The 14,589-nt window shown below is 40.5% G+C and overlaps 1 long non-coding RNA gene across 3 annotated transcripts; it reads left to right on the top strand.

Moving 5' to 3' along the window:
• Positions 1 to 1,505: 1,505 nt before the first annotated feature.
• LOC144248677 (uncharacterized) lies at positions 1,506 to 12,001 on the top strand. 3 transcript variants are annotated; one of them, XR_013341996.1, is made up of 5 exons: positions 1,506 to 1,805; positions 9,092 to 9,155; positions 9,450 to 9,527; positions 10,071 to 10,247; positions 10,702 to 12,001. It is a non-coding gene; the product is annotated as an uncharacterized LOC144248677 (long non-coding RNA). The 3 variants fall into 3 exon arrangements; XR_013341997.1 differs by having other exon boundaries at positions 1,507 to 1,805; positions 10,071 to 10,148; XR_013341995.1 differs by having other exon boundaries at positions 1,508 to 1,805; positions 10,071 to 12,001.
• Positions 12,002 to 14,589: the final 2,588 nt, after the last annotated feature.

The following is a 14,589-nucleotide window of genomic DNA, read 5'->3' on the forward strand; positions in this document are numbered from 1 at the left end:
TTTGACACTAGTCCTAACTTCCTTTCAGATGCAGACAGTTCAGGTCAGTGGCAGAGAGCCCCAGTCCTGGGGTGAGGGTGTTGCCATGATCAGGTCAGTCATTGTTTGCATTTGCAGGGGAAGCCTAAAGGGTGACTGTGTTACAGCAGTGTTCTTTGCCTTTATTTTTAGGAGGTCCAGGCAGGTAGCAGCAGTCAAGGCCCTGTGTGCCAGGTGAGCAGTGGACAGAAGCAGTTGTTCTTGCTCAGGTTTCAGGTTTTGGTGTAATTGTAAGCATCCATTGTTGTTTGTGTGCTTTAGGGAATCCACTCAGAGTATGCCAAGCCCCTGTCACCAACAGCTGATGGCCTGGATTTCCTGTGCTTGTGAGCTCTCAGGAAGTATTGCAGGACTCTGTGATGAAGCCTTGAAATTTTGTATTTCAAGATTGCATCAGAGTTGCCTTTGGCAATGGCTGAGGAGTTGCGGTGAGTCGCCGAGGTAGGGAGGGGGAGCCAAGGTCCACTCGTGTTTCAGCAATGCCGAGTCTCTTTGTCTCTTCTTAACCCAGGCAGACCCTGCGATGACGGTGGCAGCCTCTGAGCCTGGCCAAAGTGTGCGGCCCGAGCGTTCTCAGGAGAATGGTGAGTAGCAGGATTGCTGGGTTTTGTCCATTGTGCAGCTAAGATCATGCAGTGATGTTTGGTGTTCTCGATTGTAGCTGAGCACGGGACCACAGCCCGGTGACCATAGGACATTCCCCGCAGGCGAGGCAGCCTCCATTGCCAGGCGACGTGGATTCTCATCCCCAGATGCCAGAGAGATAAGTGGAGGGCTAAGGCCCGCAGAGGGGGTGAAAGCGGGGTGCTGGGAGGGCCTTTAGGATCAGGTTTGGGGGCAGGGATGTGCAAGAAGTGTCCCCTTAGGCCAGCTAAAGGGAAAGTGTCTGTTTTGATCACAGTGCTGAGGTGCTCAGGGCAGAGCAGTTCTGGTGTGTGTCCTGTCACTTGTCTCTGGTGCACTCTGTTCTTTGGGTCTCTCGGTCCTTTCTTCTCCTCAAAAGCTCTCTCTCCCTGTCCTGTGTCACGGGTGTCTGCACGTATTTGTCCCACAACTGCTCTGCCCTGCTGCATAGCCTGTAATAGCACAAGTCCTGGGGACTTGAAATTTGTCATTTGCAGGGTGTAGTTGGGCTCTAGATTGTATGGGGAGATTGACATAACATGTTTGGTGATGCTAAGTTGTCCTGCAGCCGTTTGACACTAGTCCTAACTTCCTTTCAGATGCTGACAACTCCAATCAGTGGCAGAGAGTCCCAGTCCTGGGGGCGGGTTTTCTTGTATCTTGTATCTCTGTCGGCTTACATTGTATGCACTTATGTTGCACCTACCTGTGTCGGCTTCTATTGTATGTGTGTATGTTGCGCCTACCTATGTTGTCTTATATTGTTTGTGCTTATACTGTATGTACCTACGTTGCCTTATGTTGTTTGTGCTTATACTGTATGTACCTACGATGGCTTATGTTGTATGCACCTCTGTTGTGGCAATTGTGATCGGAGCTGCCTTGCCCGGGCACGTAGTCACGCTCAGGTAGAGCAGTTATAAAGCTTTGCCGTTCATCTGTTCTCTACGGGGTTTGGGGTACAACACTGATGGGCCCAGAGTTGGTATAGCTCCTAGCTCTCAGATAGTCAGTCACTGACCGCCTCCCCTTGTCTCGTAGGTCCCCGGGTCCCTACAGAATTTCCTGGAATCTACCATTTGACATGGAGGTCCTGCGGTCAGAAGAAGCGTTTAAGCATATTCTTCAGTGCAGCGTTTCACGTAAGGGTGGCAGCCAGCGTGTCAGCAGAAGAATGTGTGAGAGTGTGACTGTCTGTGTCTGTCTGTGAGAGTTTGTGTGTGCTTGTGTCTGCAGCTGTGTGTGTGTGTGTGTGTGTGTGTGGAGCAGTTCCAACCTTGTGTGTATGGCCTTTGCCTTTCAGGGGGGGTTTTCATCAGGCAGGAGGATTTTTTGGGAGTCTCTGGAGCGAGTTGCCGTGAATGTGAGTTTGTGCGTAACGCGAAGGGGGCGTGCACGTCGGCGGAGCGTTTTGCGCCGTTTTTGTTCCGGGTGCGTCATAACAATAAAAGTGTTGTGGACTTTTCTGAAATGGAGACACGGTTATATTGTGTCAATATGTATTTTCCTTGTAATACATTATATTGTTCTGTCTTTGCAGTTGTTCCTGTATTTTGATGTATTTTGCTGTATGTAAATTGGACTTGTACTTGTGTGCCTAGGTATGATGTATTCTTTGTTGTATTTGTCTCTGTACTTGCATTTGTATGCATTGTTTCCCTGTGTATTGCTGAAGTTTAAATTAAGGGAATAAAGATTAATCAGCCCTAATAATGATGCCTCTTACCCTCTGTCCTGCCCACCATTCATCTCCTGTCTTTCTTTGGTGTGGTTGAGTCGTATCATTCTCACCCTTTTTCTCCCTTTGCCTCTTACTTTCCTCTTTAGTCTATTCCTCACTTTATCCTTCCATGTGTAACTCTTTGTCTCTGGCTGTGTTTTCCTTTGTTTCCATTTCTAAGACATCTCTATGTTTCTCTAACCCTATTTCCTTCTCACCCTGTCTATTTTCTTCCATTCCTCTACATGTATTTCCCCATGTCTCTTTGTCTCTTTCAATCTAGGTTTCACTATGTTTTCTTCTTTTTTTTCTCTTTGTCAGCCTTTGTCTTTCTAACACTTGCTATCATTGTCTTTGTCTCTGACCCTTTTTCCTTTTCTGTCCAACTTTAACTTTTTTGTCTAACTCTCTATTTCTTTCTCTCTTGAACCCTACCTTGTGTTCAGTCTCTCCATTTGTTTTCCTGTAGGTTTTCAGCTCTATTTCTTCTTTTTCTTGTCTCTCTATTTGCTTTTCTCTTTCATTTCAAGTGCTTCCTTTTCTGATTGTCTTTCACTCTTTTTCTCTTTACCCCACCTTTCTTTCCTCTTTCTCTGCCTTTCTCTTTCTAATCTGACTTTTTTGGTTTTTCTTTTTATCTCTGACTCTTCTTTTTCTTGCTTTGTTTTCTTCTTACTCTCTCCTCTTCCTTTTCTTCTCAGTCTTTCTTCTTCTCACTCTCTCCTCTTCCTTTTCTTCTCAGTCTTTCTTCTTCTCACTCTCTCCTCTTCCTTTTCTTCTCAGTCTTTCTTCTTCTCACTCTCTCCTCTTCCTTTTCTTCTCAGTTTTTCTTCTCACTCTCTCCTCTTTCTTCTCACTCTCTCCTCTTTCTTCTCACTCTCTCCTCTTTTTCTTCCTCTTACGCTCTCCTCCTCCCTCTCTCCTCTTACTCTTCCTCTTACGCTCTCCTCCTCACTCTCTCCTCTTTTTCTTCCTCTTACGCTCTCCTCCTCACTCTCTCCTCTTTTTCTTCCTCTTAGGCTAAATACTTGTATCAAACATTTTAAACAGCTCTTTTATACAGAAGTGAATACATTAAAAGAGAAAGGGAAAGAAAATAACTGGTAATATATTTCAAAAGTCAAACCAGTATTTAATTTCTGCATCAAGTATTGCAATCAAAGACACCTAAAAGATTCACCTTTCCATAAAATCAAGGTTTTAGTTATTGAGATGGTGGTTTACTTATTTAGGTGGTTGTTTTTTGTCCTTCTAACAGCTTGTATTTTTAACTGTTTAGTCCATCAGCAGACAGACACCCTGTCCATCTTAACAGGCCATAAAAATAGTGCAGGTGATGACATTGGTTAGCAACCTTTTCTTCATCATCATCATCATCATCTCACATTAACCTAGAGAGACGAAAGGCACAAGGAATTCAAATTATTAGCTTTGAGAACTGAAATAAAAATCTTCTTTCTACAATTAGCCTACATATAGTGGCATTAGAAATACCACTTTAAGTTCTGAAAGTACCGGAAGGAATTTATACCCAAAGGATCCTAATTCTTTGGTAAGTCAAAGCTGCCATTTGTACCTGTGAACACTATCACTTGGAGAAAATGCAACACTTAGGAAGAGTTTTAATTGTTTTTTTCATTACTTGACTGTGTCATTTTTTCTGAAGTTTTTACAGCTTCTTGCATTCAAATGAAGGAAGATTAAGGCTGGATGGTTAAGGTTGTAATGCAGCATTTCAAAGTAATATTTGTGAAGATGTACTAGAAACTGCATTGCTTAGAAACCTATTATTTCAGTAATCCTTTCTCAGAACTTCACAAAGGTCCTCTTATTGTGTCTCTGATAAATAAAATGTGATTTCTATTTAGAAAGAATTAAGGTAGTGAAGACTAACTAGAGAAGAACATGCAACCTTATAGATACTGAGGCAAAAAATAAAGCAAAATGGTTAGTTGCTGGTTCCAACTGGTATTTTTAAGTCTGTATGGCTAAGCATCTCTATCTTAAATTTGTGATCTTTCTGCAATTTTGTATTTATGGGGCTTATGCCTGTTCAGAGTAATTAGTGTCATTTACATTAGAACAAATACTGAAATACAAAAAATGAAAAGTTATTGGCAAATGGGATACAGAGTAGCAAATCTGGAAATTAGACGCTGCTGATATTTATCTGTAATGAAATTTGGCATAGGACCAGCAATAGCCAGAAGTAGGTAGAATATCCTGTGATACAGCATCTGAAATTCATCAAAACCCCCCCTCCAAATTACCTTTGGTATTGTAAAAGTTTCCATTCTTTTTATTATTTGTACTTTATTAGAGGCATCTTGTCAGTACTACTTTTTCTTAGCCTTATCCGGAGATGCTTTCTTATGTCTGACTCCTGAAAGTCTCTGTGCAGAACCAGAGTTCTGCAGAGCTTTTCCCCCTGTATTCCTTCCCTTTTCTGTCTTCCCAAAAGCTTTTGGGATTATGGCTTTTACACCATAATTTACTTAATTGCCTTTTCGTGTCAGAGAATTCTTATGCATATAACATCTCATTTTTAACTACCTGCTTGGTATTGCTACAACATCAAAGAACTTATAAAATTATTCTTTGTTCTCTTATTAGATTTTTTGCTTTGTCCTTACAGAATCTTCTCTGATAAATAGAAGTGGTAGTGCTTTTTATTTACTGCCTTAATTTCCTGCAATAAAAAAACACTCTATGTTCATTAATCATTCAACGACAAAGGGTATTCTGTATTGGAGCCAAAATTGTATACGTTTCTAAGCAACTACAGCATTTTGCTTTATTTTCTTAAATCTGTTTCAGAGCTTTGATCAAATTGCACTCTCCAATTGTTTTCCAAAGGGTGTAATAAGAGAAAAAAATAACCATTTTTATAATGAAATTTCAAGCCAATAAAATCCTTAAAGGAAATTTGATTCTGTAAATGAGGACTAGGAAGAGGAAGGTCATAAGAAGTTACATCATCTGAGTTTAACCATCCCCTTAGCACACTGATCTAAAACAGGAAAAGCGTATGAAAAACTGCAGAGGTGTCTTCTGAGAAGGTATATGCACATTTCACATACTTCTTGTTCTGTATCTTTCTTCTAAACAGTGATTAAAGCAGCTCCCAGTACAGATCTGTAACAAATTCATGAGCAAATCTGATAAGACGTGTCTTTGAGTAAACTGTGAACCTAACCTGACAACTAAGATAACTAGTTTGTCAGTTGATCTAACCGCACCATTCTTTTCTCCTGTATCTGGTTTCTTTTCTTCAGAATTAACCCAGTACTTTCTCCCCCATCGTGCTTTACAAACAACCTCCCTATCTGCTTTTTGTGCCCTATGAAGCCAAGAGGAGCAGTGATGCACAGGAACACTGAAACTCCAATGTCTGGTCAACTAAATCTGGATGATGCTCTTTAGGAGCAGCAGAATGATTTTCTAACTGCAAAAACTGTTATAATACCACTTATTTAAACTTGATTTCCTGTTCACTTGTGAATTGATTATTTGACCTTAAATTGTTATGGTTTTTTTGACCATAAAGCCAGTTCTGATTTGCTGAGTTGATGCCGTAGAAAATACTTATATTTACATGGTTCAGCTGTTCGCAGGTAAAGTTGCATGATTCAATAGCCACTGGACATGCTGAGTTCTGACTGGCGTGTTAAAATTTTTCTAATATGTGGGAACTCAAAATGTCTCTCAGACATTTTTAGAGGTTCCAGGCCTTGGTCAGAGGCATTCTAGACCCTGGCAGACAGCTGAAAAACAGCTGTGATTTTGAGTTTGAGCCATGGAATGAATTGCCAACTTTGGAGGTGGAACAAGCAATCACAAAAGGTTAGATAGTATAGTAAAAGTAGTTACAAAGTAGAGGGGAAATTTTTTTAGTATTGTACAGGGGGGTTTTAACGCATGTACATGGGGGTCAGAAGTTCTAAGATGGAGGAAAGTGGGCTGATCCTGTTCTTCCTCCTTCTTTTTCCTTACCTCCATGTTCTTGGTGATGTTGGCACTCACAGATTGGTTTAGAGTAGAAAAACACTTGGCAACGTAGGTAGTAGGTATTGGGGAATAATTATAAACGTGTTATACGTAATATATCTTATAAAAGATAGCAGCAGCCCTGGGCGGAGAGGGAGACGAAGAAGGCAGCAGATCGAGAGGATGTCAGGGGGTGTGTGTGCCTCTACCCAGGCCGCTGATCAAACAGCCGCAGTCCAAGAACATAATCTGTTAGATAACTAGCGATAAACTGCCTTGAGACCGAACAGCTAAAGCCTGCGGAGTTTTTCTTTGGAAGCACGGGTGGGAGGAGGAATTTCACCACCACATGAGACCCCAGAGCAAGGCCGGGGTTCTCACAGTAATAAAGATGCACCCTTTGTTTATCCACCTTTGTCATTTATACATCCAGCTGTGAAGCTCTCCAGCTTTGCAGTGCTGTTTACTAGGACAATTGAATACCATAACTTCCCAAATTTTGTGTACGTGACCAATCAATATGCAGATTTTATAGCCATAATTTCACACACAGATAATTTGTTAATTGGGCTGCATGCTAAGCTGAGGAAAGCAACACAGCAAATAGTTTTTGCTTTTTGATAGTTTCTGCCATGTCGAGCTCTCATTCTGTCCATTGGTAATGATTGTACCTCTCATGGGAGGAAATCTGACGGACAAACATACAAAACAATCCACTATTTGGCATAGAGGGAACTAACAACAATAGCCGAAGTTTAATATTTTGCTTCCTTTGTCACCTAAGGGTGTGGAAGGTATTCTAGTTCATTGAGTTTATATTCTGTCACTGATCTTTAGCTGAGGGACACAAAGATATATGTGTTATGCGTGTTTGCATATTTATGTGTTTATATATGCATGTAGATATAGACATATAAAAACACATAAATACACACAGGTGGGGGTGTATGTATATGTATGTATTTATATATATATATGCCTGAGGTCATATGTGTGTGGGATTCAGTTTATGTTCTGTTAAACCCAGCCCTCTGTGTGTGTGTGTGTTTGCACCTCGTCCACAGGAGCTGGTTACAGTCCTGGCTATTGAACTGTTGTTGTTTTCAAGCTGTAATTTATTTGGTAATGATATACAATGTTTCACAGTGATAAGGAGTCAATAATGAATATGTTATGCTTTAACATCATAAAGACATCCTTAGGAAAAAGTCCCTGTCTTTCTCCAACAGTGATCCATATGGTGTGCTACTAAAAGGAGAAGATCTCTGAGTGAACAAATGTGAAATAGTACAGACTTAATCTTTATTGCTCTTTTCCTATCAAGATAGCCTTTGTTGTCTGGCCTATGAAGACACTGCAAGACTACTCACTCATACAGCATTGTTTTATTGTTCACTTTTCTTTTCTCTAAAGCAGACCGGGGTTGTTTTTTTCTTTTTCCTTTGCATATGTCTTAAGAAGTTGACCTTTAGCTTTACTAATGCAATTAATAGTTTTTGCTTCCTATCTCCTATAAATGATGTTGGTGAAATAGGTCACCTGATTTCATGTTCTAGTAGGTACAGTCAGAGAAAATTCTGGCTATGTAAATTATCATATTTAATTAGCATTATTTCTATCCTCTTTATTACACATTTTGCAATACTATTGATTGTTGGACCTAGAGTATCTTTTGTCCTCAAGCCACACACCTAGAAGTCACCTAAATCTTCATTTTTTCTGAGGATAATTCAGCTTGGAATATTTTTTTTTAAATCTAAATTAAGAGTAAATAATTTAAATGGAAGTTTTGACAGGACCACACGTATAAGGTTTTGAAGTATTTCAAGACTACGAAAAATTGCTACCCTGTCATCTGACTTTTTAGTCTTTATCTAAGACATAAACCACGTGTTTGTTTGATGTTTGATTTTTTGTCATAAAAGGAGTAGGTGCTTTATCAATAGACTTTATTTTAATCAATACTGCCTTGATTATTCCCTACATGAATCCAATTTTTATTTCTACTGTCTAGAGTGGGAAAATATGAGAAAGAGTTCCCCACATCAAATCCATCTGCATCATCTCAGAGGCTGCCTTCAGTAGCTTAAACATGACTAAACCCCTCCCACTGTTACACTGGAAAGAGTCTTGCTGACTCAAAACTTTAAAAAAACCTTGTAGTTTTCACTCCATTTAAATGTGTCACTTTTAATAGCAAAACAAGTAGAGAAATTCCAATGTGAACTCATTTTAGAGCAATGACCAAGTATTATGAATATTTGACTGCATTTAATCTTTCAGTTCCTTTTCTTATTGCATCCTTAATCCTACTCCTGAAGGGACTTGGATTTAAATACAGTAGAATTTCCAGTGTTGAGCAAATCTCTGGTTTCATACCTGAAGATCTCCTTAGTTCAAAAATCCACTTTGTAATTAATTTTATTTATGCTGTGCAACTCTGCTTTCCCAGATATTAAAAAACATATTGGCAAAGAATATGACATTATTTCTTGAATAAAATGACAGGAAGTAATGCAGCAAGATTTTCTGCCTTGAGAGTCACCTGACTTCTCCATTCAGTGACTTTATATTCCTATTCAGGGATTATTATACCTAAGAGATCCAGAGTATAGCCAAGAGAATAGTAATAGAGAAGTTCTAACTAATGCTGATTTTCTACTGTTTGTTACTATTTCCTCACCCATAAAAGGCACTTGTAATTAATTTTCTGTTCCCTAGGACCACCTGTAGAAGTAAACTTCACTATTGGTGATGAGATTTAAACACGAAGAAAAAAAGCTGGGTAAGTATGAAGTTGTTAAACTCGCTGTCACAAGACTGTATTGTTGAAGACTGTTACAGGGATGATGGGAGTCTGGGATAAGTTTAGCTATGAAAACTTAGTTCCATTTCATTAAGTAGGCTTAAAAGAAGACCCAAATTGGGTTGGTTTTTTGCTGTTGTTGTTGGGGTTTTTTTGGTATTTTGGTTTTTTTTTGGTGGTTTTTTTTTTGGGTTTTTTTTTTTTTTTTTTTTTTTTAACGGAATATTTTTGGAAAAAATATGAAGTAGTTATCTCTGACATTTCTATTGACAGGTTGCCAAGACATGTCTGGGGAATCGTAATGATTCAACATCTCGTTTGGAAGCAGCAGAAACAGAGACAAGCTTTCAGGTATTCTCTTCCAGAGTAATTTGTGGGGTTTTACTAAAAAGTCTCATGAGATTCAGTTACTTAAAGTATACTTACACATTCTTCACCAAGTTCTGTCTCAAAAGAGAAGACTACTTAATTCAGACTTTGTCTGTGTCTGATTGCAATTGACCTGTTCAAAATGATTTCTGGCTGGTAACAACTTGCAAACTATGAAATATTTGGAAAGCTGGTAGTCAAATGAATTAGTAGTCAAATTACTTAATTTGACAGTGTGATGTGTATAGCCCTGGAAGCAGGAGTAAGGAGAGTTATCCAAAATAATTAAATATTAAATACCTATGTGGTTGTTTTCATACATATATACATAAAATATGCAGTGATATGAAGCTGTATGTAGCATCAGACTTGTATGGTTTTGCACTGTGAAGGTTGTTAATGATGCTTTCTTAGAGATCAGGACCCTTTTCTAGGGACAATTCCATTGCCATGGAATTTTAACAGACTTTTTTATTTCTGTTTATGTATATATGTATTCTATACACCATGTTTTTACCTTTACAGAAGTTTCACAGCCCTCCATGGACTAAACCTGAAGATGAAAAATCACCTGAAAAAAAAGAGAAAAAATACGTAGAATCAGTTAGTACACCAGAATAAAAACTCTAAATGCTGCTAACCTACATTGAAAAATGCCAATCACTTCATGTTCTGCTAGCACAAAGGCATGAAATGTCCCAGGTTTCTAAAGCATGCGTTTTTCACTATTCTATGAATGTCTGTAAATTAGTCTATAACAGACCATTTAGTACCTTCCAGCAATAATCCAAAATTGATGTTTGAAGAAGTGCTTTGTAAAGCAGTCCAGTTTTTGAACTCTTGTTCTACCTTATCAGTAATTGTATACTATAAATTACCTGTTTTGTAAACAACAGTCATTCTCAAGTATGTTTCTCACTGTTTTATTTCATGTAATTTTGTGGCAGATTCGGTTCTAATATTAAGAGGCAGTCAATGTGGAGGGGGGGAAGATATCTGTGTAACCATATTTGAAGTACAATCCTTAAGTGCAACTGCAAAAAGACAACTGTGTGTGTGGGGGGGGGGTCCATGTATGCTTACCTTTTAGTAATTCCATCTCAAATCTACTTACTTACACAATAAAATATGCTTATTGTGTTCTTTCTTTCCTCAGTGCTATCTTAACTAGTTCATTTTTGAACACTGAAAAGCTGACAGAATTGGATTTTAAGGGATGGAGATGGAGAGAATCATTACTTTAAGGATTCAAGCAAAAAAATGTGCAGGTGGTACTGAGTTACAGTGTCATAGCTTGGATGGCAGCCGTGGGAAGTCGGTTTCATCCCTTGTGTTTGTGCTGATCTCGACGGGATGGAATACACTTCCAAGGGGAAAGCCCTGTTTGGTCCACTACAGTTGGCCTTTGATCACTCCATCGGGGAGGATTGATTGGAATCAGCTCTGTCACTCATGGATTCTTTTCGTTTCTCCTTAGTCACACTCTATGACAAGAAAGCAGAAAAGAAAGGGAGAAGAGAGAATGTTTTTCTTTTTTGGGTGCATGTCATTGTTGGTCTAATTTAAGAATTCATATGCCATATCTTTTTGAGATGCAAATCTTTCAGGAATGGATGCAATGCTATCTATCCCTAGCAAGAAGTGTCTTAAGCATTTGTAACTTGTAAACTTCCACCTTTGTCTTAATGCACACCTCAGCACATTTTCAACTAGATTTGAAGTAGTTATAATAATTTACTTTGTCTTGCTTTGTATCAGTTTAAAAGCAAATAGACAAATCTTTTATTTGACTTAGTGATGCTCTGTCTTCAGTTTTAGCATTTAAGACTTTACCTCTCCTTCAACAGTCTCCTTCAATACCTCCTTGTCCTTGCTGGTGTGAAAAATGCATATTTTATGATTGGCTTTTCTCAAAGGCTATAATGAATATTATAAGTGTAATGTTAGAAAGTTATGCTGTGTTCATTTGCTTAAGTAGTGTGTTAAATACAGTTTTAGGTTCTAACATAATGTTAAAATAGAGACTATGTAGGTGGGGAAGTTTTTTTTTTAGGAATGAGATACTTACTTCAAAGAACACCTAAATCTTCCAAAGGAGAGGAATTTATGGCTTCTTATCAGAAGAAGCTAATTTCTTCAGGCCTTACTCGAAGACACCAAGGGATTAAAGGAAACAATTAACATACAACAAACAGAGTTTCTTGTTTAAAATAGAATGCATTCATAACCATAAAGGATATATAAATATGCAACAAGTATATTAGTTTAAGGGTGATTCCTTTATTCACAAGTCATGCTTTTCGTAGCTTAATGTCCGAGAACATCCGGACGTCCGTAATTCTTTACTTTTTTTATTGTCTTGTAATTGTCCTAACTCTAAGCTTTAGTACTCTAATGATATTATTATTTTTATAGCCATTTTATTATTATTAAACTTTTAAAATTTTAAAAACCAAGCGATTAGCGTTTTTTTTCACACTGGTATGAGTAATCTTTCACCCTGACATTTTGTATGTGCTCCTCTACTCAAAGATAGATAGTTGCAGTTTCTCTGCCTCGAGAAAACACAATTTTAAAAACTAAAAAACCTCATGAGCTGACCAAATGATGACAAAGTACGGCTTAAGACTATCCATGTGAAGAGTCAAAACACATGAAATCATGGCTACAAAGTTTATTTCTCTTGATTTCCTGATGCCCCTGGAATGATTTGGGTCTCAGGAGGCACCTGGGAGCCTCCGTTTGTGTCCTGGGCGGGGCCGTGGCTCTAAAAGGGGTAAAGGCTGGAGGAAGGGGGGTCCGGGGGGGAGAGGGAGCAGGGGCTGGGATCGGCGGTGCCCTGGGCATTTGCATCTGGGAGCGGCCGCCGGTTTCCCGATGGGAGCCCTGGAAACGGAGCTCGGAGTCCGTGAGAGATGCGAACGCTGCAGCTGGAGCGCTGAGAATGGAGGCTCTGCCGAGAATGTCGTCTGGTGAGTCTCCCGATGTCCCGTAGCTAATGCTGTGCTGGCACCGAGTCGCCTCATTGCTATTTAAACTCTCTTGAAAGACGCTGAAATTACAAACTGGACTACAACATGCGCGCGGGGAGCTTCGTGTCCCTAAGGAAATGCTTTAGGGATGTGCAGCTTCTGAGCTGCAGCAACAATCCCCGCTCCCACAGAAATCTGCTGGGCCGTGGTTCTAGGGCAAGGGTGCCAGAAATGTGGCACCTTCAGTGCCACCCTAACAGGGATTTCCCTGGGAGCTCTCAGGCTCGGGAGGAAATGGTGTTCCTGCCCCTCTGGGAAAGCAGGGAGCGGGATCGGTGCTGCAGCTGTGTCTTTTTCCCGCTCTCCGCAGCTGTTCCAAGGATGCCCTGGAGTGCTCTGGCTCACGGCAGGATAATCGATCCGTGTGCCTGGGTGCGCAGCTGGGTCAGTCACTGGGCTCCCGTGGAACCCCTGAGGTTGGAAAAGCCCTTCGTGCTGCTGAAATGGCCCCAGGACAAACCTTCCCAAGCTGGAAGCAAAGCCAGGGGCAGGGAGGGAAATCCAAGAGGGTGGTGGGAAGGGCTTTCTCCCAGCTCTGGACGCCCTCAAGGCAGGGGTGATTTCTAAGTGTTGTTAAATGCTGCAGCAGCTCTGTCCCTACGTGAGAGCTGCCTCAGCTTGGGCGAGTGTGAGGATGTCCAGCTCTTCCTCAGGGCTTGGAGCACGGCAGGGTGCAGAGCTCAGGTTAAATCTTGTTTAAACACTTTTAATATCAAAATGTATTAGAACAGAGACCGAGGAAATAACACACGAAAGTCTGTTGCAAGCATAGGTACCAGCTGCCTTTATTAAAGATCCACGTTGACGGATGTTTTGTCAGACCACTCTGAGGCCAGAATGTGTCCAAAAAGCTTCACTAACCCCTTGTTCTTCTGCTGGTAGGGCAGCGTCTGACCCCAGGTCTCGGGGGCTGCGTGGAGAGTCCTCCCTGGAGCAGGTTCACCCCGTGAGGATGAGCCACAGAGGTTCAGTTCTTGGAGCAGGTGAGGATCTCTTTTACTTAGTAATTGCTTTTGCTGGTTTTAATGTCACAGCTCCGGTGTTCCTTCAGGCATTGTGCCCTGCAACAGCACTCGCAGCTCCTGTGCTGGGCAGGGAGCAGTTCTGCTGTGGGAAATGGACTTGCAGAAAATTGTCAGAGTTTGACAGGAGGTTTACATAGTATGTATCTGAATGGAAAATTTGAGATAAGAAACGCTGACTTAGAAATGCCATGGAATAGGACATTGAGAGAGATAAATCTTCCTCACACAACGCACCAGTTTATCAGATTATGCCCTTTTCTGACCCAGAAATAAGGCAACTGAGAAGTGTTTTTAAAAACTTTTATTTCATTTTCAGTCTCACGTGAAGGGTGAGACAATACAGATGTTATAATTCATGCCACCGCAATCAGAAGCCAACTATTTCCTAATTACAATACATTATAAGCGTTTCTTGGCCTATTAGCTTTTGCTACACTATGCCTTAAAACCAATCATCTGAAATTACCCCTCATGAATCTTATTAGAGTGCATCTTTCATAGTTCTATTTCTCTAAAGTATCTAGTCTTATTTACAAACTCATCCTTTAAAACTTGTTTCCAGTTCCATTTCTCTCTCAACAGGGACGTGCAGTGAAGGACGGTGCAGCAGGGAAGGGGAGTCTTTACAAACTCTATCAGTATTTCTCCCAAAATTGGGAGAAATGGGGTGGAGCAGAGATGGGGGTGGTTTGGTTTTGTCTGGGCCGGTTATTCCTTGCGCAACGTTTTAAATCTGTTGTAGGATTTACTCTCCAGTATCTTTCTAACAAAAGCTGACAGAAATTTAGGTCCAGGGTTAGAAGTTGGGTCCATTCGCTGCAAAACCTTGCCCAGGCTGGAGGACCGGGGTGATGGCCGCTCTCAGCAAAGGTTACCTATGAATACCGTGTCAGATTTCCCTCGGTGCTGGGCAGGACAGGTGAGGGCTTGGATCAGGAATTCTGCAAACAAGGCCTGTGTGATGTTGGTTTCTTGTGTTTTTCAGGG

This window comes from Lonchura striata, unplaced genomic scaffold (genome assembly GCF_046129695.1).
Source record: "Lonchura striata isolate bLonStr1 unplaced genomic scaffold, bLonStr1.mat Scaffold_243, whole genome shotgun sequence".
NCBI classification, from domain to species: domain Eukaryota; kingdom Metazoa; phylum Chordata; class Aves; order Passeriformes; family Estrildidae; genus Lonchura; species Lonchura striata.